This window comes from Myodes glareolus, chromosome X (genome assembly GCF_982192425.1).
Source record: "Myodes glareolus chromosome X, mMyoGla1.1, whole genome shotgun sequence".
NCBI classification, from domain to species: Eukaryota; Metazoa; Chordata; class Mammalia; order Rodentia; family Cricetidae; genus Myodes; species Myodes glareolus.
In genome coordinates, this window is record NC_142053.1 from 40693124 (window position 1) to 40717430 (window position 24307).

General features: G+C 39.8%; 1 pseudogene; it reads right to left on the minus strand.

The window, feature by feature from the left end:
* Positions 1 to 9236: 9236 nt before the first annotated feature.
* Positions 9237 to 24307, minus strand: part of LOC125405583 (melanoma antigen preferentially expressed in tumors-like) — a 221725-nt pseudogene continuing 206654 nt past the window's right edge.

Sequence of the window (24307 nt, forward strand, 5' to 3'; positions counted from 1 at the left end):
TATATCAGTGTTGAGAAAATCAGGATTTATATTAAGAATTCCAGGAGGCCACGCTGTTTCTGGCTCGTGGATACATCTTAGAAAAACATTGTTCCTCTTTTCAGACCAAGCTTTCTAGTTACTCATAAAGATTAATAAGACATGGGACCTTTGCTGTATTACTTCAATCCTTTTTCCATTTCCCACTTTAAGACTCTGTACTGTGTTTCTCTCCATGTTCTCTCTGCATATTTGAAGGAACAAGTAGGCCGAGAGAATTCCTGGGGTAAAGTCATTACAGCTGCTGCCTCTTTCTGACCCTGACATTTCTCTTTCCAGGAAGGCATCCTCATGAATGGTCCCCTGAGAATTCTTGAAGCCAGCTTGCTTCCACACCTTCCATTACCACACACTATGCATGTACCAGAAAATTCATTACTTCGAACTTTATATCTTCATGTCTGTTCCTTATATCACCTTTGTCTGCTTCACTAACGTGGACATTTATAAATTAATCTGTTTAATCCAAAATTCCTACCTCCAGAAAGCAGAATGAAGAAGATTCTCGCATTGCAGTCTTGATCAGGCTTGACCTTGCTTACTTTCTGGGATCAGGCATGTTCAGAGTATGACCATAGATTAAATGAGAAAATTGCTAAATGGCTATGCACTTGCCATTCCAAGACAACTATACAGTATGATTTTCATTTTCATCTGTCCAAAAGGCCTGTCATGCTTCTTTCTGCTATGAGGCTGCAAGCTCCTTGATGCTATCTCTGATCCACAATACTGTAGTACACGAGATGTTCAAACAAGTCTATTTTGGCTACTGTTGTTATGTGTTTTGGTTCACAGATTCCAATGTTGAATCAGAAGCTGACCTCAAATTTGAAGTAGTCCTCCAGACTAAGTCTCTCACAAGTAGGAATTAAAGTTGTGGGCCATTCCCTCTACCTCCCTGTTCTGGTTCATAAAAGGCTTAGCTCTGATTTTCAACTTTAATTTCCTGTTTGATTCACAACTGTCCTCCTCTCTATTCTCTCTGTGATATTTGTATTACACACTTGGTGGTCTGTATCATTGTGGCCTTGAAATCAAAGGACAAAGGAGCAAAACCAGTGGGGTACTTTCCACCTCTTATCAAATTTGCAATGGAGCCGGCTCCAGAGGAACACAGTAGAGAATAATACCTCAAAATGTGGTCTGTCCCTTGTATTTCCCTGATGCATATTCCTCTGATGGCTGTGATTCTTTGTGTAAGACTCCTTGTCTTTTTTGAATGCTGTTTGGGGTAAGAGTGAAAAGCCAAAGCTCCCTATATAAAGGCATGAGTCATCAATAATCCCACACCAGTTTGGAATTATGATTAATAGAATGGTTATTTTTTTAAAGGGTAAAAAAGTTACAAATCACTGTATCAGACATCAGCCCTCTGTGCGATGAGGAAAGGAGTCTAGGAGCCAGAAGCAGAGCCGGAAGCCAGAAAGAGATGGAAGACAGCCGCTGATTTTTTAAAGAGGGAGAGAGACCATGCCCCAATGGGCTGGTAGCTCAGCAACTATTGGCTGAAGGAGCAGAAGGAGCTCCCGCAGCACCTCCCCCTTTTGTTTATGTAAGAGAGTTCTAACTCTACTATGAAATTATATATAAGTACAAATGCCCTATTCTACCTAGCTTAAGTCTTGTATAATAAATAACTAGGCCAACTCATGAGAGAAAAGTAACTACATTTTTATAGTTTTCAGCCCCATGGAAGATCTGAGAAGGGAAATAATGTTACCTGAGTAATTAGGAAGTGCAATCAACTTCCAAAACATGCAACAAATCACAGAGACAACTGCTTACCTGGACAACCACCCAAAGTCATGTTTGCAACATTGATGCAACCAACTTTGCCTAAGGCCTAACATAACTGACATACCATTTTCAAAGGAAAGAAACTTTTCAAAGCTATCTTACCCTGTCTTCGCAGGATATGATAGTCCTGTTTTATCCATTTATGGATACTCTGTATCTCTGTCAGTGGTTGAGGTATGGGTATTTCTTACCCAAAGGCCAGTTCTGCCAAGAAGAAAGGCTCCAGGTGGAGTGTCTTTGGTGCTCAACATTCTCTCGGGAATAGATCGGTGTTGCCAGGAGCGGTTGTGTCTCACTACCACGGAACTCTGAGTTAGATTAAAGGCCATTTTCTATAGCTCTATGAAGAGTTTGAAGATTATCTATCTATACTGAATATAACCTCTATGTATCTAAAGAACCTGATTAGTCTAATTATAAATGACAAACATAGATGACTATTGATCTATATAATTCTCAATTCCTATCTAACTTAAAGACTAAGACAATAAACAACTGTGCAATAAACAAGGACAATATGACCTTCAAAGATAAACAATGTACAAGTATACATTGCAATATGGTAAATATATATATCAATACATAAACAATATATTAGTATCTTAATCAGAGGTAGAAATGTACACTGCAATATGGTAAATATACATATATCAATACTGTATATATATAATAAATACATTAAAAATGTTTTAAACAGAGTTAGAATGTATACAATAGTCAATATAATTTAACTTTGTATTAATATACAAGAATCAATACCAATACATTTGTCTAAAAATTATAACTCACAAGTACCAATCTATTATCCCATCATCCAATTATCTCTCTTTTTTTTTAAAAAAAGATCCCTGAGCTTATAAAATTCTCCCCCAACACTCAACCATATATTAATTATAATCAACCCCTAAATGATGCCCCTAAACCCAAGGACAAACTTTACTGGGAAAAGGATGTCATCCTCTAGAATTTCTTCCAGCTCTCATGGGGGTGACATTCTTTCTGGGGGATCCTGTGAAACTAAAATGATGGCTAGATTTCAAGATCAATGTCTTTTAAAATCGCAAATAGTCTCTGAGTATTTTGTGTATGTCTGGCCAGAATGTTGTACAAGATGTGCACCATTTTAGCTAACCAAGTTGGAATCACCTTGTGCAGCTGGTACTCAAAACAGGCCTTGTAGTAGTGCCGTCATTATCATGACGTCATATCAATCAAGTGGAGTTGTTTTTATGGGGCCCCATCTTCTTCCTGGAAACTTCAAATGTCACTGAAGGAAAAACTCATTGTTCTTTGTGGAAAACTTAAATATTAATCATATATTCAATGCAAAGCATGATCAATATATTCAATGAAAGGTATGATAGATATGAAGAAAAACAAAGATGTTTTCTCAACTAATAATTCTTTCTGTCCCATGTCATGGCTCTTGACATGAGACAGAAACTACAAAACCTCTGGGTTTTTCTCTTAACAACAGGCTTCGAATTAGAGAGGGACTGAGCCAGAGTTCAACTCCAAAACCAGCTCTATAAATTTAGAAATATGATTTAGTATATCTTACTTACAGAACCTATTCATTTTTCTTGATAGTCCCTATTGGGTAGTTATTTTTCCATCTGTCAGTATCCAAACATCCAGGGTCCCCTGAATTTTTCATGGATGAGTGTTTTCCTGCAGAGACGAGAACAGAACCCTGCCCCCATTCTATATATTTTTCTTACCACCTGTATGATTAACATAATTGTGGATGAGCTGTCATTTCTCCTTTCCAAGAGGTTTCTCTTCTTCAAATCAAACCTTTATTAATTTTGATGGTATCCACAATTTTTTTTCTCCTGTGGAAACAAAAGCAAAACCCTTTCTCCAACGTAGCACACCTCCAGGCTTCCATTGAGAGGTCAGCACATCTTTGAAATAAACCAGTTGATTTAGTTCAGCAGACTTTTCCATTATCCAATGTTTTTCTGCCGCTGTTGTCCCTTTCTCATTAGCATTAAGAAAATTCAAGGTTAATAAAGAATTATGCAATCTATTTCTGGGGGTATTTTCTGTCCCTTTCTGTTTGTTCAGCATATCCTTTATAGCGTGATTTGATCTTTCTATTACTGCCTGACCTGTAGGATTATTTGGTATACCTGTAATGTGTTTTATATTATAATAATCAAAAAAGCGTTTCCTTTTCTTAGATAGATATGCTGGACCATTGTCTGTCTTTATTTCTGCAGGTATATCCATGATGGCCATAACTTCCAATAAATGTGTGGTTACCAAATCAGCCCTTTTTGAGCTTAGGACAGTTGTGCATTGAAAACCTGAATATGTGTCTATGGCATGGTGTACATATTTTAATTTACCAAATTCCATAAAGTGGAACACATCCATCTGACAGATTTCATTCCTTTGAGTACCCTTTGCATTACTCCCTGCAGGCAGCAGTGTTTGATTATAGAAAGAACAAGTAGGACATCTCTTTATAATGTCCTTAGCTTGTTGCCATTTAATGGAAAACTCTTTCTTTAAGCCTTTACTATTGGTGTGATGTTTTTATGGAATTCTGAGGCTTGCAACATGCTTCCAATCAATAATTGATCAATTTCAGTGTTACCTTGTGTTAGAGGACCAGGCAGACCTGTATGGGACTGGATGTGTGTTATGTACATCGGACAAAGGCTATTCCTGATTATGTCTTGTACTTGGATAAACAATGAAGTCAACTCTCTGTAATTTTGGATAAATTAAGCAGTTTCAACATACAAGATAATTCTTTCTGCATATTGTAAATCTGTAACTATATTAAAAGTTTTTTTAAATCCCTTAGAAACATAAGAATGGCTTATAATCCTGCCTTCTGAACAGAATTATAGGAGCTTTGTTCCAGCTTACTCAATTCATCTGATTTGTAACCTGCCTTCCCTGATTTATTAGCATCAGTATAAAATGTATGGGCTCCAGTTATTGATGCATCACGTACAATTCGAGGAAGAATCCAAGAAATTATCTTTATGAGGTTAAGTCTATCACTTTTGGGATAGTTACTATTAATTTCTCCCAAAAAATTAGCACAAGCTCTTTGCCATGGTTCATGTCTTCCCACAACTTTTTTATGTCCTCAGTAGTAAAAGGCACTATAATTTCTGATGGGTCTATACCTGCTAGTTGACAAAGTCACAGTTTACCTTTTATAATTAATTCAGAGACTTTTTCCACATAAGTTTTTAAAATTTTACTTGGTTTATGAGGTATAAATATTCATTCTAAAATAATGTCTTCCCTCTGCATTAAAATCCCTGTGGGAGAAATTCTGGAAGGCAACGTAACTAGGATGCAACTAAGATTTGGGTTCACCCTATCCACATGTGCCTCCTGTAATTTTTCCTCAACCACTGTCAGTTCCTTTTCTGCTTTAGCTGTTAATTCTCTGGGACTATTCAAATCTTTATCACTATCTAAGGTTTTGTTTAAATGAAATATTAGATCAAGTGTTATCCCGATAGCTGGTTGTAGCCTGGAAATGTCTCTGAACAATCTTTGAAAGTCATTAAGAGTCCGTTACTGGTCTCTCCTAATTTGTGCCTTTTGTGCCCTAATTTTCTGTAAACGTATTCTGTAACCTAGGTAATTAACAGAATCTCCTCTTTGAATTTTTTCAGGAGCAATTTGCAATTCCCATTTAGGCAAGACTTTCTTTACTTTTTCAAACATCCCTTCTAAAGTATCTTATTTGAATCCGATAACAAAATGTAACCCATGTAATGGTAAATTATAGACTTAGGAAATTGCTTATGAATTATTTCCAATGACTGACTTTCAAAATATTGGCACAATGTGAGACTATTGAGCATTCCCTGTGGAAGAATAGTCCATTGATACCTCCTAATAGGCTGAGAATTATTATAAGGAGGCACTGTGAAGGCAAATTTTTCTCTATCCTTTTCTTGTAAAGGTATAGTGAAAAACAATCTTTTATATCAATAACTGTAAGAGGCCATCCTTTTGGTAATAGAGAAGGCAAAAGAATTCCAGATTGTAGAGAACCCATAGGTTAAATTACCTTGTTGACAGCTCTTAGATAAGTCACCATTCTCCATTTACCAGATTTCTTTTTTTTACAACAAACACAGGAGAACTCCAAGGGCTGGTTCATTCTTCAATATGGTGAGCATCCAGTTGCTCTCATACCAGCTGTTCCAAAGCCTGTAATTTATCTTCAGCTAGAGGCCACTGCTTGATCCATATTGGCTTCTCAGTTACACATTTTAAAGGTAGGGATGTTGGTACCTCTAAACGTTTGCTAGTTGCTGTATGTTCTTGTATAGCCTGAATGGCTGATGACCTTTTCCCATAATATGTCACTGTATCCTTCTCAGAATTACGAGATCCTGGGACTACAGGAATGTTAATCTGGGTATTCCATTGCTGTAGCAGGTCATGGACCCATAAATTTATTGCAATATTGGCTATATATGGCCTTAGTCTTCCTATTTACCCTTCAGGCCCTATGCATTCCATCTATCTTGTGCTTTGTTTTACACGATATAGGGTTCCAATTCCCAGGAACTAAACATCTACCTCTTGAAGAGGCCAATTCGGATGCCAAGATTCTGGAGTAATGATACTTATATGTACACCTGTGTCTAATAAGCCTTCAATAAAATTGCCATTTATACAGACTCTTAGCTTTGGTCTTTGATCATTAATAGAAGTCTGCCAAAATATACGTTTATTCTGTCATACTAGATTTTTTGACTCATCCTCCACATGTAACTCATCATTTAGACCAGTATTACTTTTTACAGCAGACATTGGTGTTTTCAGTTTTCTTGGTGAGACACATTCTCCACTGTAACTGAGAATGACTGGGCCACTTTTGGCTTAGGGGCCTGCAAGAGGTCCCTCAAGGGGTTCTCTGATGGTATCCGGTTGCCTAGTCTGTCTGTTGTTGACCTGCATTTGTTGGCTCAATGTCAGCCTTTACTGCACCTCCTACATATACCTGAAGGCTGAGGGCTTCTATTTCTGCCATTTCCAGAGGAGATATTATTCCTAGAATCTCTTTGCCTGCAATCCCTTTTCAGATTTCTAATTTACCACAATTAAAACACCTGGCAGTTTTATGACTCCTTATTGCTTTAGAAATTGCTTCTCCTACCCAAGATTCATCATTATAGCTAAATGTCTCAACATTCATCGTATGCTGAATCCATTCATCCATAGGTGCTGATCTAGACCTTAAAGGCACAATGATCTTTTCGCATTCTGTTTGCATTTTCAAAAGCCAGAGATTCAAGAATTATTCATCTAGCTTCTGGGTCTGTAACCCCTATATCCAAAGCCTTAATTAATCTTACAAAAAGTCAATAAAGGTTTCTCTCTGCCCCTGCCTAACCCTGGTGTATGATTCGACCATTCTTCCTGAATCTTGTATTCTGTTCCAAGTATTCAAGGCTCCTTTGTGACAGAGGGACAATACTTCTTTGTCATAAAGAGCTTGGACCTGTGGATCAGTATATGCTCCTACATCAAGAATTTGATCTTGGGAAACCTCCACACCTTTTGTTCTTCCTTGCTGTTCCATATGTTTGAATTATCTCTGAAATAAATTCCAAACATCAAGGAAGTTCTATCATCTAAAACTGCAGATACTCTCTGAGAGAAATTAAGGGGGGTAGCTCTGACATTAGAAGCCCAAGTCCTTATCATTTCCTTAACAAATGCAGAGTGCGAGCCATAATTAACGACAGCTTGCTTAATTTTTTCAGATCATTCATTTCTGTTGGTGTCCATCTATCTTCTTTGACTCCCTTTGAGCCTTTAGAATTTGACATTTTTTTAGAATAAATTATAGGGTATGTCATTAAAACCCTGGGTAAGCCAATTCTAATAGCTGGTGGTGGCATTGTATCCTGTCCTTGTGCCTTCTTACTCTGTTCACCAGCTTCAGTAATTTCTTCAATCATTTCAAATCTTTTTATCATTGTCTCTCTTAAATCCTGAATCTCCTGTCCTGCATGTGTTTCTAGGGATTTCACTAAGGTATCAATTTTTTTGGCCCCCATTCTGCACCTGTGATTCCAAGGCTTTAATTTTTTTCCTTCAAAGGTAACATGTCCTCATTGATCTTTTCTTGTATATCATGTAGATTCCCATCCTGGAGGTACATTCTCTCTGTTAACTTATCAAAACTTTGTGATAACGTCTGAAAGTCAAATTTAACAGCCTGAACCCTTTCCGGTAGATTCCTAGTACCCTTGGATATGGAGTCAATTCTGTCTATCACAGTATCCACTTGTTCAGATAACCTCTGATTTTCAATAATTTTCATTCTTTCAGCTAGACGTTCATTATTAGTCCGTAAAGATTGTATTGTTCTTAGGAGCGCCATATTCTTCCTTAATGATAGAATATGGAAAAGAATAAAAAACCTAGTAACCAGTAAATTAAGGTATCCTCATAGTCATATAAACCTCTCATGATATAATCCATTGTATTAGTAAAGAAAGCAGTAAAAGTTGCAATGGAAATCAAAACTGTCATATTACCTATTATCCAGCAGGTGGTGCTGTTGCCAAGTCCCGACTAGAATAAAGGTGACGGAAATGGTGTCCTGTTTCAGTGTCTGCCTTAGTATTTGTTAAAAACTGGGAAATATGAGTTGCTCAACAAAGTAAATGTAATTAAATCAATTCAGTACATGGAACCAGAAACCCAAAATTCAGGGGTAGAGAACAACCCAGAAGCCATGTATGCCTCCATGTGACAAAGTCACCCCCGAGGGGTTGCAGCTTTTGGCAACCACTTGCACTCTGATTCATGCCACTTAAGTGCTGTGCTTGCAAGGGAGATTTAAAAACGACTCAGAAAAGAGCAAATCAGGTTGGCAGAGACTGTCTGGGCCTGTGAAGCCTGGGTGGCATGGAGTTTAAATCCATATGGGTAGGCAAATGATTGGGTACTTGGGGGCTTGAAGCCAATCTGAGGTGTGTAGAGAGAAAATATAAAGAATTGCAGCAAGAAAAGCCACTGTGTGATAATGTGATAATTTATATTCTACTTCTGGCTCCACACACAGGGTACAGGCCACAGTTGAGGGAGGACTCATGCCAAGCTGAGCTGGCAGCAGGCAACCCAGCAGGGGGAAGAGGAGTTCTACAATCAAATGTTTGGGTGCCAGATGAAGGCGTAAATCACAAACAATCCCACATCAGTTTGGAATTATGATTAATAGAATGGTTATTTATTTAAAGGGGAAAAACTTACAGATAACCATCCCAGAAAACAGCCTTCTGCACGATCAGGAAAGGAGTCTAGGAGCCGGAAGCAGAGCCAGAAGCCAGAGAGAGAAGGGAGGACAGCTGGTGCTTTTTTAAAGAGAGAGAGACCACGCCCCATGAGCTGGTATCTCAGCGGCTATTGTCTGAAGGAGCAGAAGGAACTTCTGCAGCAATTTTCTGCTTATCTAAACTGTCCTGGATATGCCATCTCCCATAGTAATGCAATGGAATAGGATAAATCACATATTTAAGCTGCATCAACAGTGTTAAGTTCTCAAGGAGTCTCATGAGCATGGGCATACTAACAGGATTTGAGGAAAAGTTGAGCACTCTGAGTTGGGAACAATGAATGAGTGCTGGGATGATACCAGAAACTATAGAATCTGTTAAAACACAGTGATTAACTGCCAGATGCTGCAAGGTGCCAGAAATTCTATGCAAGAGGTTATAAAAGGGTTTGCAGTCTTCCCAGTGCATTGGATTATTGCTGATAGAAGATTTAAATGGTTGGCTTGAGGGCAGTCAGCTAGAAACTTGAAATCATTGAAAGAAAGTTCACAGAACGTTAGATGTAAGAAATCCAAACTGGTTGGTAGAACTCTGCAGGGAGAAAGCAGAATAGGATTTCTCAAAAAATGAGGACTAGAAGAGGGGAACTATAACTGTGAAACTAGAACAAATTGTTTTAAAAATCAGCAGCAAATTATGTGAGCTTTCACACACTTAACATAGTTGTGGGTCTGTGAGAGATGCATTACCACCCTGGAAAATTCTATTTTAACCTTGACAATTTGTACAACATATTCTTATAAAGTTGTATGAAAAACTTAGTGAAAACACTATCAACATAGGAAATACAACATAACCAAAGGGGGGGAGAGATAGTTCACCTGCTCAGAAGAGAGGGGACAGAAGTGGCAACCAACTGGAAACTCCATAAATGACAGCCTCTTCAGTCATGGCCTGAACCTTGGAGATTTTCCTCATGATGTGACAATACCATCTATGGGTGTGTGAATATGTACACCTGTGCAAGAACATAAAATCTTTCAATTCCCTCTCTTTAACTCTTGATGGCCAGAGAAGGGCTACGTTTTTCTTTTGACCTCCATGTTTCTGTAATGAGCACAGTGCCTACACATGCTCACCTGACTATGCTTTTTGTAACCTCATTTTTTTCTCTTCAATTATAGAAAGAAACCACTACATTTCTGTTTTTAATCTTCCAGAATTGACCATGCTGGGGAAGAAGGAGAAAGAGTTATGGAAATTTTAAGAGTATCTAAGAATTATTTCTCTCATCTTAAAAACTGGTTAATATTGGAAACACAGTATGTACCCCATTCCCTTACTACATGACAGATGATCTGTGAGGATGAAAGAATAAAAATTAAACTCATGGAGGTTCATTCACCTAAGGTGGGAGACAAAATTCCAGAAGACTTTCCCATTCAAAGATCTACAAGTGATTCTAGATAGGCAAAATCTTCTCAGCTGTCCCACCTGAGCCAGAAGATTGTTGACCTTAATTAGAGAACCCTGAAATTCTGACAGGTTGATTAGACATTTGAGATCTAGATGGTTCAGAATGTTTCTCCTATCACCCAATTTATCGATTTCCAAATCTCAGCAGCATAGAAGCAAAGACCCTGAACTGTCTTCCACTTTGTTCAGAAGCAGAGCCAAATATTCATTTTCCCTTAAGGTGATACCACTAACAATGGAAATGTTCACTATTTATTCCATAGCCTGATTAGAGGGTTGAACCTCAGGTTCTGAACTTGCAATACTATGCTGGGACTCTATCTTCAAGATAGAGTGCTCTGAGTGAGCATAGGAGAGCAAGCATGTAGGTGACTTAGTACTGATCTCTGGACAGTTGATATTGCAGCCAGAATCCTCCCTTAAATCTAGGATCCTTAGTTTAGGGCTCCTGTAGGAAAAAAAGAACACAGAATATTAAGAGGTAGAAACATTAATATAACCCAGCAGGATCAATGATAACATGTAGTGACAAAATCATCTTTCTTTTTGTTTTTGTCATTTTATACCCCAGCTACCAGCAAGATTTTGTTACGCAAATATTATATCCTTTACTGTTTTCTGTAATCAATGAATTTCCATAATGTCTTTCTATGTCTGTCTTCATGACACAATCACAATACCTTAATTGATATCAGAAATACATATACATATAACAAAATTGACCTTAAATTTCAATCAATGCAAATTATTCATATCTACATCATATCCCCCTTTAAATATAAAAGAACATTTATAAACAATATCTGGGAATATGTACGTAGTTATTTCTCTCCAAACTTCTTCCTGCTGCATAGGGGTGCTGTTATTCAGGTCTTTCAAAGTAAAACCTATGTGCTAGGCTCATTTCAGTTGGCAGTTCAATGAAGTAATTTTTTTTTGAGAAAGTAAATTTTATTAAATTATAAAAGTTTCCATTTCCGCCCCTCTTCCCAACACCCTCCCACTCCCCCCACTCCCTCTCCTCCTCCCTCTTCGTCCCTTAGGGCAGTCAGGGTTTCCTGCCCTGTGGGAAGTTCCAGTTCCTCCCCCTTCCCTCCAGGTCCAGGAAGGTGAGTGTCCAAACAAACTGGATCCCAAAATCCAGTATATGCAGAGGAAACAGGTCCCAGTATCATAGTCAATGGCTTTTCAGAAAGACTTCGGGCCAGCCACATTCAGAGAATCCGGCCAAATTCCGAGAATCTGGTTAGATCACCTCCTCGTTCAGTCCCAGTCCAACTGGCCTTGGTAAACTCTCATTTGATCCGTTCCCTTGTATCAGTGGGTGATAGCATCCCTCGCAGTACTGATTTCGTTTTTCTTTTTTTTTTTTTAGTAATTTTATTAAATTATAAAAAGTTTCCATTTACGCCCCTCCTCCCAACGCCCTCCCACTCCCCCCCTCCCTCTCCTCCTCCCTCTTTGTCCCCAAGGGCAGTCAGGGTCTCCTGCCCTGTGGGAAATCCAAGTTCCTCCCCCCTCACTCCAGGTCCAGGAAGGTGAGCATCCAAACAGACTGGATCCCAAAAATCCAGTATATGCAGAGGAAACCAGTCCCAGTGTCCTTGTCAATGGCTTCTCTGAAAGACTGCAGGCCAGCCACATTCAGAAAATCCGGCCACATTCAGAGAATCTGGTTGGATCACATGCTCGTTCAGTCACGGTCCATCTGGCCTTGGTAAACTCTCATTAGATCCGACCCCTTGTATCAGTGGGTGATAGTATCCCTCGCAGTCCTTCGTCATTTTCTTCCTCCTTCTGCTCCTCGTTTGGATCTTGGGGAGCTCAGTTCGGTGCTCCAACGCGGGCCTCCATCTGTATCGTCGTCCAACGCCAGATGAGGGATCTATGGTGATAAGCAAAATATTCATCAGTATGGTCACGGGCCAAGGCCGGTTCAGGCACCCCCTCCTCTGTCCAGAGAACAATCTGGGGATCTCTCCTTGGACGTGGGATCCCATATATAATCAAGTTTCCTGTAAACTCTAATATGACTCCCTTAGTTGAAATATATTCTTCCCTGATCCCACATTCATCCTTCCTCCCTTCCCCCCATCCCGGTCAACCGAGCTTTCTCCATTCCTCCCCTACTCCCTTCTCTCTAACCCTCTCCCCTTCCAACAACCCTCCCACCCCCCCCATGCACCCAAGGTTACCTGGGACTCTTGACTATTTCCTACCTCCTGGCGGATAGGTAAATAATCTTCATCAGGTTCGTCTTCTTATTTAGCTTCTCTAGGATCACAAATAATAGGCTCAAAGACCTTTAATTATGGTTAGAATCCACTTATGAGTGAATACATACCGTGTGATTTCGTTTTTCATGTTCTTCCTCCTTCTGCTCCTCATTTGGACCTCGGGTGGCTCAGTCCGGTGCTCCAATGTGGGTCTCCGACTGTATCGCCATCCTTCGCCAGATGAAGGATCTATGGTGATAAGCAAAATATACATCAGTATGGTTATGGGCCACGGCCGATTCAGGCACCCTCTCCTCTGTCCAGAGAGCAATCTGGGGGATCTCTCCTTGGACCTGGGTTCCCATATATATTCAAGTCTCCTGTAAACCCTAAAATGACTCCCTTAGTTGAAATATATTCTTCCCTGATCCCATATTCATCCTTCCTCCCTCCCCCCCCATCCCAGGCCACAGAACTTTCCCCATTCCTCCCCTACTCCCTTCTCTCTAATCCTCTCCCCTCCCACCCCCCCCATGCACCCGAGGTTACCTGGGACTCTTGTCTATTTCCTACCTCCTGGTGGATAGCTAAATAATCTTCATCAGGTTCATCTTCTTATTTAGCTTCTCTAGGATCATGAATAATAGGCTCAAAGACCTTTAATTATGGTTAGAATCCACTTATGAGTGAATACATACCGTGTTCCTCTTTTTGGGTCTGGCTTACCTCACTCAGTAAAGCGTTTTCTATTTCCATCCATTTGCATGCAAAATTCAAGATGTCATTGTTTTTTACCGCTGAGTAAAACTCTAATGTGTATATGTTCCACACCTTTTTTAACCATTCTTCTATTGAGGGGCACCTAGGCTGTTTCCAGGTTCTGGCTATTACAAATAGTGCTGCTATGAACATAGCAGAACAAATGCTTTTGTAGCATGTTAGGGAATCTTTAGGGTATATTCCCAAGAGTGGAATTGCTGGGTCCTGAGGGAGGTTGACTCCCAGTTTCCTGAGAAACCGCCACACTGTTTTCCACAGTGGCTGCACGAGTTTGCATTCCCACCAACAATGGATGAGTGTTCCCCTCACCCCACATCCTCTCCAGCATAGGCTATCGTTGGTGTTTTTGACTTTAGCTATTCTGACAGGTGTAAGATGGTATCTCAAAGTGGTTTTGATTTGCATTTCCTGATAGCTAAGGAGGTTGAGCATGACCTTAAGTGTCTTCTGGCCATTCGAAGTTCATCTGTTGTGAATTCTCTGTTAAGTTCAGTACCCCATTTTTTAATTGGGTTAATGAGAGATTTAGTGCCTAGTTTCTTGAGTTCTTTGTATATTTTGGAGATCAGACCTTTGTCTGATGAGGGGTTGGTGAAGATCTTCTCTCAGTCAGAAGGCAGCCTTTTTGTCCTACTGACAGTATCCTTTGCTTTACAGAAGCTTCTCAGTTTCAGTAGATCCCATTTATTCATTGTTTCTCTTATTGTCTGTGCTGCTGGGGTCCTACTTAGGAAGAGACCTCCTGTGCCAATATCTTGTAGACTACTTCCCACTTTCTCTTCTATCAGGTTCAAAGTGGACGGATGAATGTTGATGTCTTTAATCCATTTGGACTTGATTTTTGTGCATGGTGATAGATATGGATCTTCTTTCATTTTTTTACAGGTTGACATCCAGTTATGCCAGCACCATTTGTTAAAGATGCTTTCCTTCTTCCATTGTATACCTTTAGCTCCCTTGTCGAAAATTAGGTGTTCATAAGTTTGTGGGTTAATATCTGGGTCTTCTATTCGATTCCATAGGTCGACTTCTCTGTTCTTATGCCAATACCAAGCTGTTTTCAATACTGTAGCTCTATAATAGAGTTTGAAGTCAGGGATGGTAATGCCTCCAGAAGTTCTTTTATTGTATGAGATTGTTTTGGCTATCCTGGGTTTTTTGTTTTTCCATATAAACTTGATTATTGTTCTCTCAAGGTCTGTGAAGAAGTTTGATGGGATTTTGATGGGGATTGCATTGAATCTATAGATTGCTTTTGGTAGAATTGCCATTTTTACTATGTTGATTCTCCCAATCCAAGAGCAGGGGAGGTCTTTCCATTTTCTGGTATCCTCCTCAATTTCTTTCTTCAAAGACTTAAAGTTTTTGTCAAATAGGTCTTTCACTTCCTTGGTTAGCGTAACCCCAAGATATTTTATGCTATTTGTGGCTATCATGAAAGGTGATGCTTCTCTGATTTCCCTCTCTGCTTCTTTATCCTTTGTGTATAGGAGGGCCACTGATTTTTTGGAGTTGATCTTGTATCCTGCCACGTTACTAAAGGTGTTTATCAGCTGTAGGAGTTCTTTGGTAGAGTTTTTGGGGTCACTTATGTAAACTATCATATCGTCAGCAAATAACGAAAGTTTAACTTCACCCTTTCCAATACGAATCCCCTTGATCTCCTTATGTTGTCTTATTGCTATTGCTAGAACTTCAAGCACTATATTGAAGAGGTATGGAGAGAGTGGACAGCCTTGTCGTGTTCCTGATTTTAGTGGAAAGGCTTTGAGTTTCTCTCCATTCAGTTTGATGTTAGCTGTCGGCTTGCTGTATATTGCTTTTATTATATTTAGGTATGATCCTTGTATCCCCAGTCTCTCCAATACCTTTATCATAAATGGGTGTTGAATTTTGTCAAATGCTTTTTCAGCATCTAGTGAGATGATCATATGGTTTTTTCTTTCAGTTTATTTATATGATGGATTACATTGATAGATTTGCGTATGTTGAACCAGCCCTGCATCTCTGGAATGAAGCCGACTTGATCATAATAGATAATTTTTCTAATGTGCTCTTGGATTCGGTTTGCCAGTATTTTATTGAGAATTTTCGCGTCGATGTTCATGAGTGAGATTGGCCTGTAATTCTCTTTCTTGGTTGTGTCTTTGTGTGGTTTTGGTATTAGGGTAACTGTAGCTTCATAAAAGGAGTTAGGCAATGACTCTTCTGTTTCTATATTGTGGAATACGTTAAGGAGTATAGGTATTAGCTCTTCCTGGAAGTTCTGATAGAATTCTGCATTGAAACCATCTGGTCCTGGGCTTTTTTTGGTAGGGAGATTTTTGATAACAGCTTCTAATTCTTCGCGACTAACAGGTCTATTTAGATTGTTCACTTGTTCTTGGTTAAACTTTGGTATATGGTACTTATCTAAAAAAATGTCCATTTCTTTTTCATTTTCCAACCTTGTGGCATATAAACTTTCATAGAAAGATCTAATGATTCTCTAAATTTCCTCTGTGTCTGTGGTTATGTCCCCTTTTTCATTTCTGATCTTATTAATTTGCAAGTTCTCTCTCTGCCGTTTGATTAATTTGGCTAGGGGTTTGTCAATCTTGTTGATTTTCTCCAAGAACCAGCTTTTTGATTCATTGATTCTTTGGATTGTTTTCTGTGTTTCTATTTTGTTGATTTCAGCCCTCCGTTTGATTATTTCCAGTCTTCTAGACCTCCTGGGTGAATCAGCTTCTTTTTTTTTCTAGAGCTTTCAAGTGTGCTGTTAAGTCTCCAATGTGTGCTTTCTCCATTTTCTTTAATTGGGCACTTAGTGCTATGAACTTTCCTCTTAGCACTGCTTTCATAGTGTCCCATAGGTTTGAGTATGCTGTGTCTTGGTTTTCATTAAATTCACTGAAGAGTTTAATTTCTTTCTTTATTTCTTCCTTGACCCAGGGGTGATTTAGTACCTTTATAAGTTACTTGACCTTTTTCCTTTGCAGCTCTTAAAATTTTTTCTTTAATATTTATGTTTTGTGTTTTGATTATTATATGGCGAGGGGATGTTTTTTTTCTGATCCAGTCTATTCGGTGTTCTGTATGCTTCTTGAAACTTCATAGGAATATCATTCTTTAGGTTGGGAAAGTTTTCTTCTATAATTTTGTTGAATATATTTTCTGGGCCTTTGATCTGCAGTTCTTCTCCTTCTTCAATCCCTATTATTCTTAGATTTGGTTTTTTTATTGTGTCCCAGATTTCCTGAATGTTTTGTGAAGAGAATTTGTTGGATTTGCCATTTTCTTTGACCAGAGCATTTATTTTCTCTATGGTATCTTCAGATTCTGAGATTCGTTCTTCTATCTCTTGTATTCTATTGGTTATGCTTGATTCTGTAGTCTCCGTTTGTTTACCTAGGTTTTCCATATCCAGCCGGTTCTCCGTTTGTGTTTTCTTCATTGCCTCCATTTCAGTTTTCAATTCTTGCACTGTTTCCTTTACTTGTTTGATTGTTTTTTCTTGGTTTCTCAGGGTCTCATTCACGGATTTACTTAGTTCTTCAAACATTTTGTTATATTTCTCATCTATTTCTATACTCATTTCTTCAAACTTTTTGTTATACTTCTCATTCAATTCTTTAAGGGAGTTATTCCTATCCTGTTTAAGGGACTCTATTGCTTTCATAATGGCACTTTTTTCCACTTCTTCTGGGTTAAGGTGTTCAAGCCCTTCTGTTGTAGGGTCCTTGGGATCTGGTGTTTTCATGTTGTTTTTCAGATTGTTTGATGAGGTCTTGCCTTGGCGTCTGCCCATCTCTTACTTCAAATGTTCTCTATTGGAACTTCTGTTACCGGGTCAGGTTCCCTTCTTGGGCAGGGACTTCACTGACAGAATGCCCACCTTTCCTCGGGCAGGCTATTGAAGCACAGGCACTCCCTCTTTCCTGGATGCGCTTACAATGCAGGCTCAGCTTGCAAGGCAGCTGAGCTGGGGAAAATTTTATGGCCCCAGGGGGAAGGGAGAAATATAGGAATTCGTACCTGGATGGGAGCTGGGATGGCAGGCGGGAGGGAGTAGCCAGCACTGCAGGGCGACCTGGGAGACTGTGGTGTCGGGGAACGCCAAAGCTCTTCCTCACTAGGACCCTGTCAAGGCCCGAAGCAAACTCACCCCTCCGATGGCCCTCTGCTAGAAGTCAGGGCCCCTGCTGGTCAGGAATGTGGCTGAGCTGGCACCTGGTCCACCTGTCCTCAGGGAGGCCTTTAAGACCCAGGAACTGCCTCGAGCCAGGCTGCGCCTACAGCCCAGGCCCAGTTCGCAATGCAGCTGAGCTGGGTAAATTTTATGGCCCCAGGGGGAAGGGAGAAATATAGGAATTCGTACCTGGATGGGAGCTGGGATGGCAGGCGGGAGGGGGTAGCCAGCACTGCAGGGCGACCTGGGCGTCTATGGGGTCGGGGAACACCCAAGCTCCTCCTCACCGGGACCCTGCCACGGCCCGAAGGAAACTCACCCCACCTATGGTCCTCTGCTAGAAGTCAGGGCCCCTGCTGGATCGGAGCCGGGATGGCAGGCGGGAGGGCGTAGCCAGCACTGCAGGGCGACCTGGGCGTCTATGGGGTCGGGGAACGCCCAAGCTCTTCCTCGCCGGGACCCTGCCACGGCCCGAAGCCAGCTCACCCCACAGAAGGCCCTCTGTTAGAAGTCAGGGTCCCTGCTGGTCAGGAATGTGGCTGAGCTGGCACCTGGACCACCAGTCCTCAGGGAGGCCTTTAGGACCCAGGAACTGCCTCGAGCCGACCTGTGCCTACAGCCAAGGCCCAGCTTGCAAGGCAGCTGAGCTGGGGAAATTTTATGGCCCCAGGGGGAAGGGAGAAATATAGGAATTCGTACCTGGATGGGAGCTAGGATGGCAGGCGGGAGGGGGTAGCCAGCACTGCAGGGCAACCTGGGCGTCTATGGGTCGGGGAACAGCCAAGCTCCTCCTCACCGGGACCCTGCCACGGCCCGAAGGAAACTCACCCCACAGATGGTCCTCTGCTAGAAGTCAGGGCCCCTGCTGGATGGAAGCCAGGATGGCAAGCGGGCTGAAGTAATTTTTTGAGGGTGTTCACAACAACCTTTCAGGAGGGTGTGGTCTATCATACCATATTGGAATAAAAGCAATCCACAGGGTCTCATCCTCTGTGAAAATAAAAAAGAACTTTTCCAAAGCATCATAAGCTTATATCTAATAACTGAATCCACAGAAAGCTTGGAAAAGAATAGAGTAAAGCATGTTTTCTTGGTAGCAGCAATTTCTGGGGTCTGCTCTGCTTGTTAGAGGTAAGCAAGCGCTCTCATTTAAGAGAGGCTTACTGACTCATCTTTAGCTGCAAAACCTTGCAGCTCTTTTAAGAGGTCCTGCCATGAAACACTTAAATGATGTTGATGAAAAGCTGATCAGCTTGCTTGCTGGCAGGTACCTTGAAACACAAGAGTTGTGGCAATAAAAATGGCTACAGCAGTACCTCTGCTATGAGGCTGGAAAGCTAAGGAATGGACTGGATCTACTAGTCAAAGCCATGGCTCTCCATATTGCTTAGTAAATTAAAGGCTCATGTGGTCAGAAAAAGAGAGATATACAGTAAAGAGAGACTCAAAGAGGAAGAAAACCTCTAAATAGTTTACAGTGTGTTAAAAAAAATACATGCAGACTAAAAGTTAAAGTTCTTAAAGTAAAAAGAAAGAGAGTAGTTGAGTGTGGTGGTACACACCTTTAACCCCAATGCCTGGGAGGCAGAAGTGGATTGACCTCTGTGACTTCAAGGGGCAGAAGTAGATTGACCTCTGTGACTTCAAGGTGTGGGAGCACATGCCTTTAATCCCAGCACTGGGGAGGCAGAGACAGACTGATCTCTGTGAGTTCAAGGACAGCCTGATCTACAGAGTTATTTCCAGACAAAGATATACAGAGAATCTGTCTCAAAAAGCAAAAGTAAAAATAAAAGAAATAGAAGTTAAAATAAAGCCACATAAAGATGGAAAATATACAGATAATCTTGATACTGTATGCTATTATGCTCTCTTTGAATTGTTTGAATGCTGAGGAAGGAACAACAGCTGCTAAAAGATATTTGCTTATAAATGCTGCTGAATTAATCCAAGACAGGTATTTTGAAAGTACCTTGGCTTCAAAATTGAAGTCAAAAGGTATGTTACTTTGGAGAAGAGGATTTTCTTTTGTTTCCACGGGAAATGAGAGTCTGTGGATTCATTATGAGCTAAGAAAATTCATATTTGATCAAGGAAGACCCCTTGAGAAATCCCCGGTAGGAACAGATGGCCTGGATGTCTGAGTTCTACATCCAGAACAGGTTCAAGACTGCTGCCTGAGATGATCAAGACTCACAGGATACTACAGTCAGTACTTGATCATAATTCTAATTTTCTTAAGTCCCCATAAGATTATCGGTGCCTCCAACTAGCCGGAAGTAGCCTAGAATACTACGCCCACATTCCCAACAAATGGACTATGGATATTTTCCTTTGTTTAAAAAAAGAGGGAAAAAATGTGGGAGAATTGTCTGTATTCTGTCAATCATATTTTAAATAAATGCTGATTGGCCAGGCAGGAAGTATAGGTGGTTCAACAAGACTGGAAGTAGAGGTGGGCCAATGGGTACAGAAGTATTCTAGGAAGCAGGAAACTCCCTCCACATTCCTGCCTAGACCACAGAGAAGCAAGATGTAACCTGCCCCACTGGAAAAGGTACTGAGCCACATGACTAACACAGACAAGAATTATGGGTTACCATAAGATGTAAGAATTAATTAATAAGAAGACTGAGCTAATGGGTCAATCAGTTTATAATCTTATGGAGTCCTGTGTGTGATTTTCTTTTGGGCTTGCCTGCTGTGGGGTACCGGGCGGGATAGAAACCCCAACAAGTTGGCCCTCATACTACAAATATCAACTGATATACCAACCCCCTTACATTGATTTTCAGCATTCACTGTGAACTCATTCTGGGAGATTATCTGGTCCACTCTTGCAACAGGCTCCAGGATAATGTTTTGTTATCTTACCATATATATATATATATATATATATATATATATATATATATATATATATATACTATACACATTACTATTGAAAAGTTCAGTTCTTGGCAGTAACACCTGAAGACCATCAATCATGCCTTTTAGTTCCCTGTGTTTCTTATAGGTGTACTTTTCTAATGTGGAGACAAAACAGGGTTGAGCCTTAACCATTGCTGTCAGTGTCTACGTATGCCCATTCATTGAGTAGACAGCATTGAACAAAATAACAACATTTATCACTAAACCACACGTATTATTTTTTTATTAATTTGCCACTAATCCTCAGCAGTCTTAATACTCATGTCTTTGTTCTATGTAATAAAAACACCATAATGCAAATCTGACAACAATACCATCAATTACATATACTCCATATTCAATATTTTAAGAAACATGTTTTTAAAGTGACCTCAGGTATTGGACTAACAGTCCCACATTTTTATCACTATTTTCATATACTGCCTTTGGAAGAGTAGCAGCATGTGGTGTAATCTCTTGTGTCTTTGCATGTCTCTATTATACAGGGACTCACCTAGATTCTGAGTTCTGAACAGGTTGGAATTTAAGACATTCCGGAATGCCTGTCAGAAGTTCATGATGGGATTCTCGCACAGTTAATGGAGGTGTGCTGAAGAAATTCCTACTGAGAGTAATCTTAAGTTACCCACCTACTTGGGCATGTCCTCTTATACTATTTATGCTAATCTAAAGTACATGTTTGTCTTCTCTTCCAGCTGTGGGATTTGGTTGCTGTTCCCCATTCCAACAGATGACTGTGATGTTTGAGTCTATCCCTAAATAAATAACCTTCTATTATTGTCAGTTCTGAGCTAGTGTGGGATTTCTTTTAAGCATCCTTCTTCATCTGGTACCCCACGTGGATTTGAACTCCACACCAACCAGGTGGATGGCCTAAAGGCCTAAACAGTCCACAGCCCAGAAATTCTCCCAACCCTGCCTGCTTGGCTTGCTTTTACCTAAGTGATTTTTTGTTAAACCCTTGCTGCAGCAGAACTAAGAGTGTTCAGTGACTGGGAAATTTCCCAAGCTCATGAACCTCCCCTGCCCTACTGCTGCATTCTTTTTTGGCTGCATGGCTTTTCTTGTGCAGCTTCTGGTTTCTGCTCCCTGCTCCCTGCCCATGTGTTATGGGCTTCTTGCTTCATGTATGAAATTGATTTAATTGCTTTTAATTTGTCAAGCAAAGCATATTTTTCAGTATTTAACAAGTACCAAGACTGGAAACTAAAGCAGCTCAGGCCCATTCGTGTTGCCACCAGTTGCATCGCTGCTAATCTCAAATCTGCAACCACCATGCCTGCTAGACAATAAAGATTATTATTACACTTAAAATAATTTCCAAGATCTCATAATGGGTACTTTATAAATCAATATGGCAGATTACATTAACACTGAAACTTTTAGTAACTTTTTGTTAGTACTATGGATTGTATACTGCAAGGCTTCTATCATTATGGTGATACATCCATTTATTAGATATTGGGACTCAGTTTTTTCTTCATATTATATTCTTAAAAAAATGGTTTCATAACAGTGCAAAGAATGAGGCACTTACACAAATGATACAATCTTTACAGACTAATAATGAACAGTTAGTTTACAGGATTAGTACAATCAAAAATCAAAAGTTTCCTGGAAAAATTAATACTAATGTAAAGGGTAACATTAATTTGACAGACAAAAGTGAATCCTTGTCTAAGTGTACTGAAATTATCTGAAAGGATTCATACTTTTGAATTTGACAATCAAAATTTGTTAAAAAGATATGATAAGTTGGCAGATAGAGTATCTCTCCAGGATTGCAATCTGCATGCTATCCAAATAATTCCAAGGATGAGGTATTGTCTTTAAAGGAGAAACATCAGAACTTGGAATCACATGTAAAGAATGAGGACCAAATGCCTGGTGTCTCTATGAAATCACTAGAAATATATATAGGATAGGAGATTCATGATGTAGGAGTACCCTCTGTGTGTTGCTTGTATTAGTTAATGAATAAAGAAAACTGCTTTGGCCTGATAGGGCAGAACATAGGTAGGTAGAGAAGACAGGACTGAATTCTTAGAGGGAGGGAGGAGAATGAAAGAGACACCATGGAGCTGCCAGAATCAGACATGCTGAATCTTTCCTGGAAAGTCACTGCCACGGGGTGAAATACAGATTAATAGAAATGAGTTAAATCAAGATGTGATAGTTAGCCAATAAGAAGCAAGAGCTAATGGGCCAAGCAGTAATTTAAGTAATACAGTTTCTGTGTGGTTATTTTGGGGCTAAGCAAGTCAGGCAGCCAGGACAAACAAGCAGCTCCTTCCTCTACAACTGATTCAGGCTTTACTAAAGACAATATTAAAATGATTTGAAATAACTGAGGAAATTATTGGAGCTGATGAAAAAGTATAGAAGGCACAGGACAGGATTTAACATTGCCAGTAACTGTCAGAGATGACTTACTCAGTGTTTTAGCTTTCTACACTGTGATATACTCTAACAAAGCATCAACTTCTAAAGACTCAAAAGGATTCAAAGAAGGTAGATGGATACCTATAAGAATGAATGATCTAAAAGAAACTAAGCAAGCTGTTGTAACTTATGTCTTGCAGTCCACATTTGTTAGGGAAATGATAAAGACATAGAATTCTAGCATTAAAGTGACATCACAGGACTGGATTCAGTTAATTTCAGCAGTCCTGGATGAAGGGCCCTAATTGATGTTTAAATGTTATTTCAGTAAAGAGGCTACATTTTAGAACAATAGGGAAAAGCAAAAGGACTTGAGACTTCCCAAGATCATATTCTTGGTGAGGGGACTTGTGCTGACCCACAGATTCAAGCTCTTTACAATGAATAAATCTTGTCCCTATGACACAAAGCAGCCTTAAATGTTTGGGAAAGTATTCAAAAACCAGGAAAACAAATTAAATCATGTACTGGTTAAAAAGGGCCAGAGAGAACACTTTAGTTACTTTTTACAAAGATTAACTAAGGCTGTACGAATAGGAGTAACAGATCCAGATGCTAGACAAGTACTTATTGAATCTCTGAATTTGAAAATTCTAACATAGAATGCAAAAAAATACTTGGGTCTTTAAAGATGACAATATAATGATGAATCTTGGGTAGAAAAAGCGATTTCCAAAGCAATGAGGAGACATCAAAATGCCAAATGTTTTAATTCTGGTAGAATAGAACATCTGAGAAGGGACTATAGACAAGAAATTCCATGAAATAATATCTCCTCTGGAAATGGCAAGAGTAGGAGGACTCAGCCTTTAGGTATATGTAGAAGGTGTGGCAAAGGCCGACATTGCACCAATGAATACAGATCAACGACAGACAGACAAGGCAACCTAATATCATTGCGAAACTCCTTGAGGGTCCTCTTGCAGACCCCCAAGCCAAAAGTGACCCAGTCATTCCCAGTAACATTCCCAGTCCCTGTGGAGGACATGTATCACCAGGAAAATTAGAATGTACAGAGCCTTCTGTAGAAGACCATACTGTTCTGGATGATGGAATAAACATGAATGATAAATGGAAAACTCAGGTAAGAATTAGGAAATGTATATTCTGGTTCACTCCTAGAAATGATCAAAAACCAAAGCTAAGAGTACTTATAAATTATATTACAATTGTTG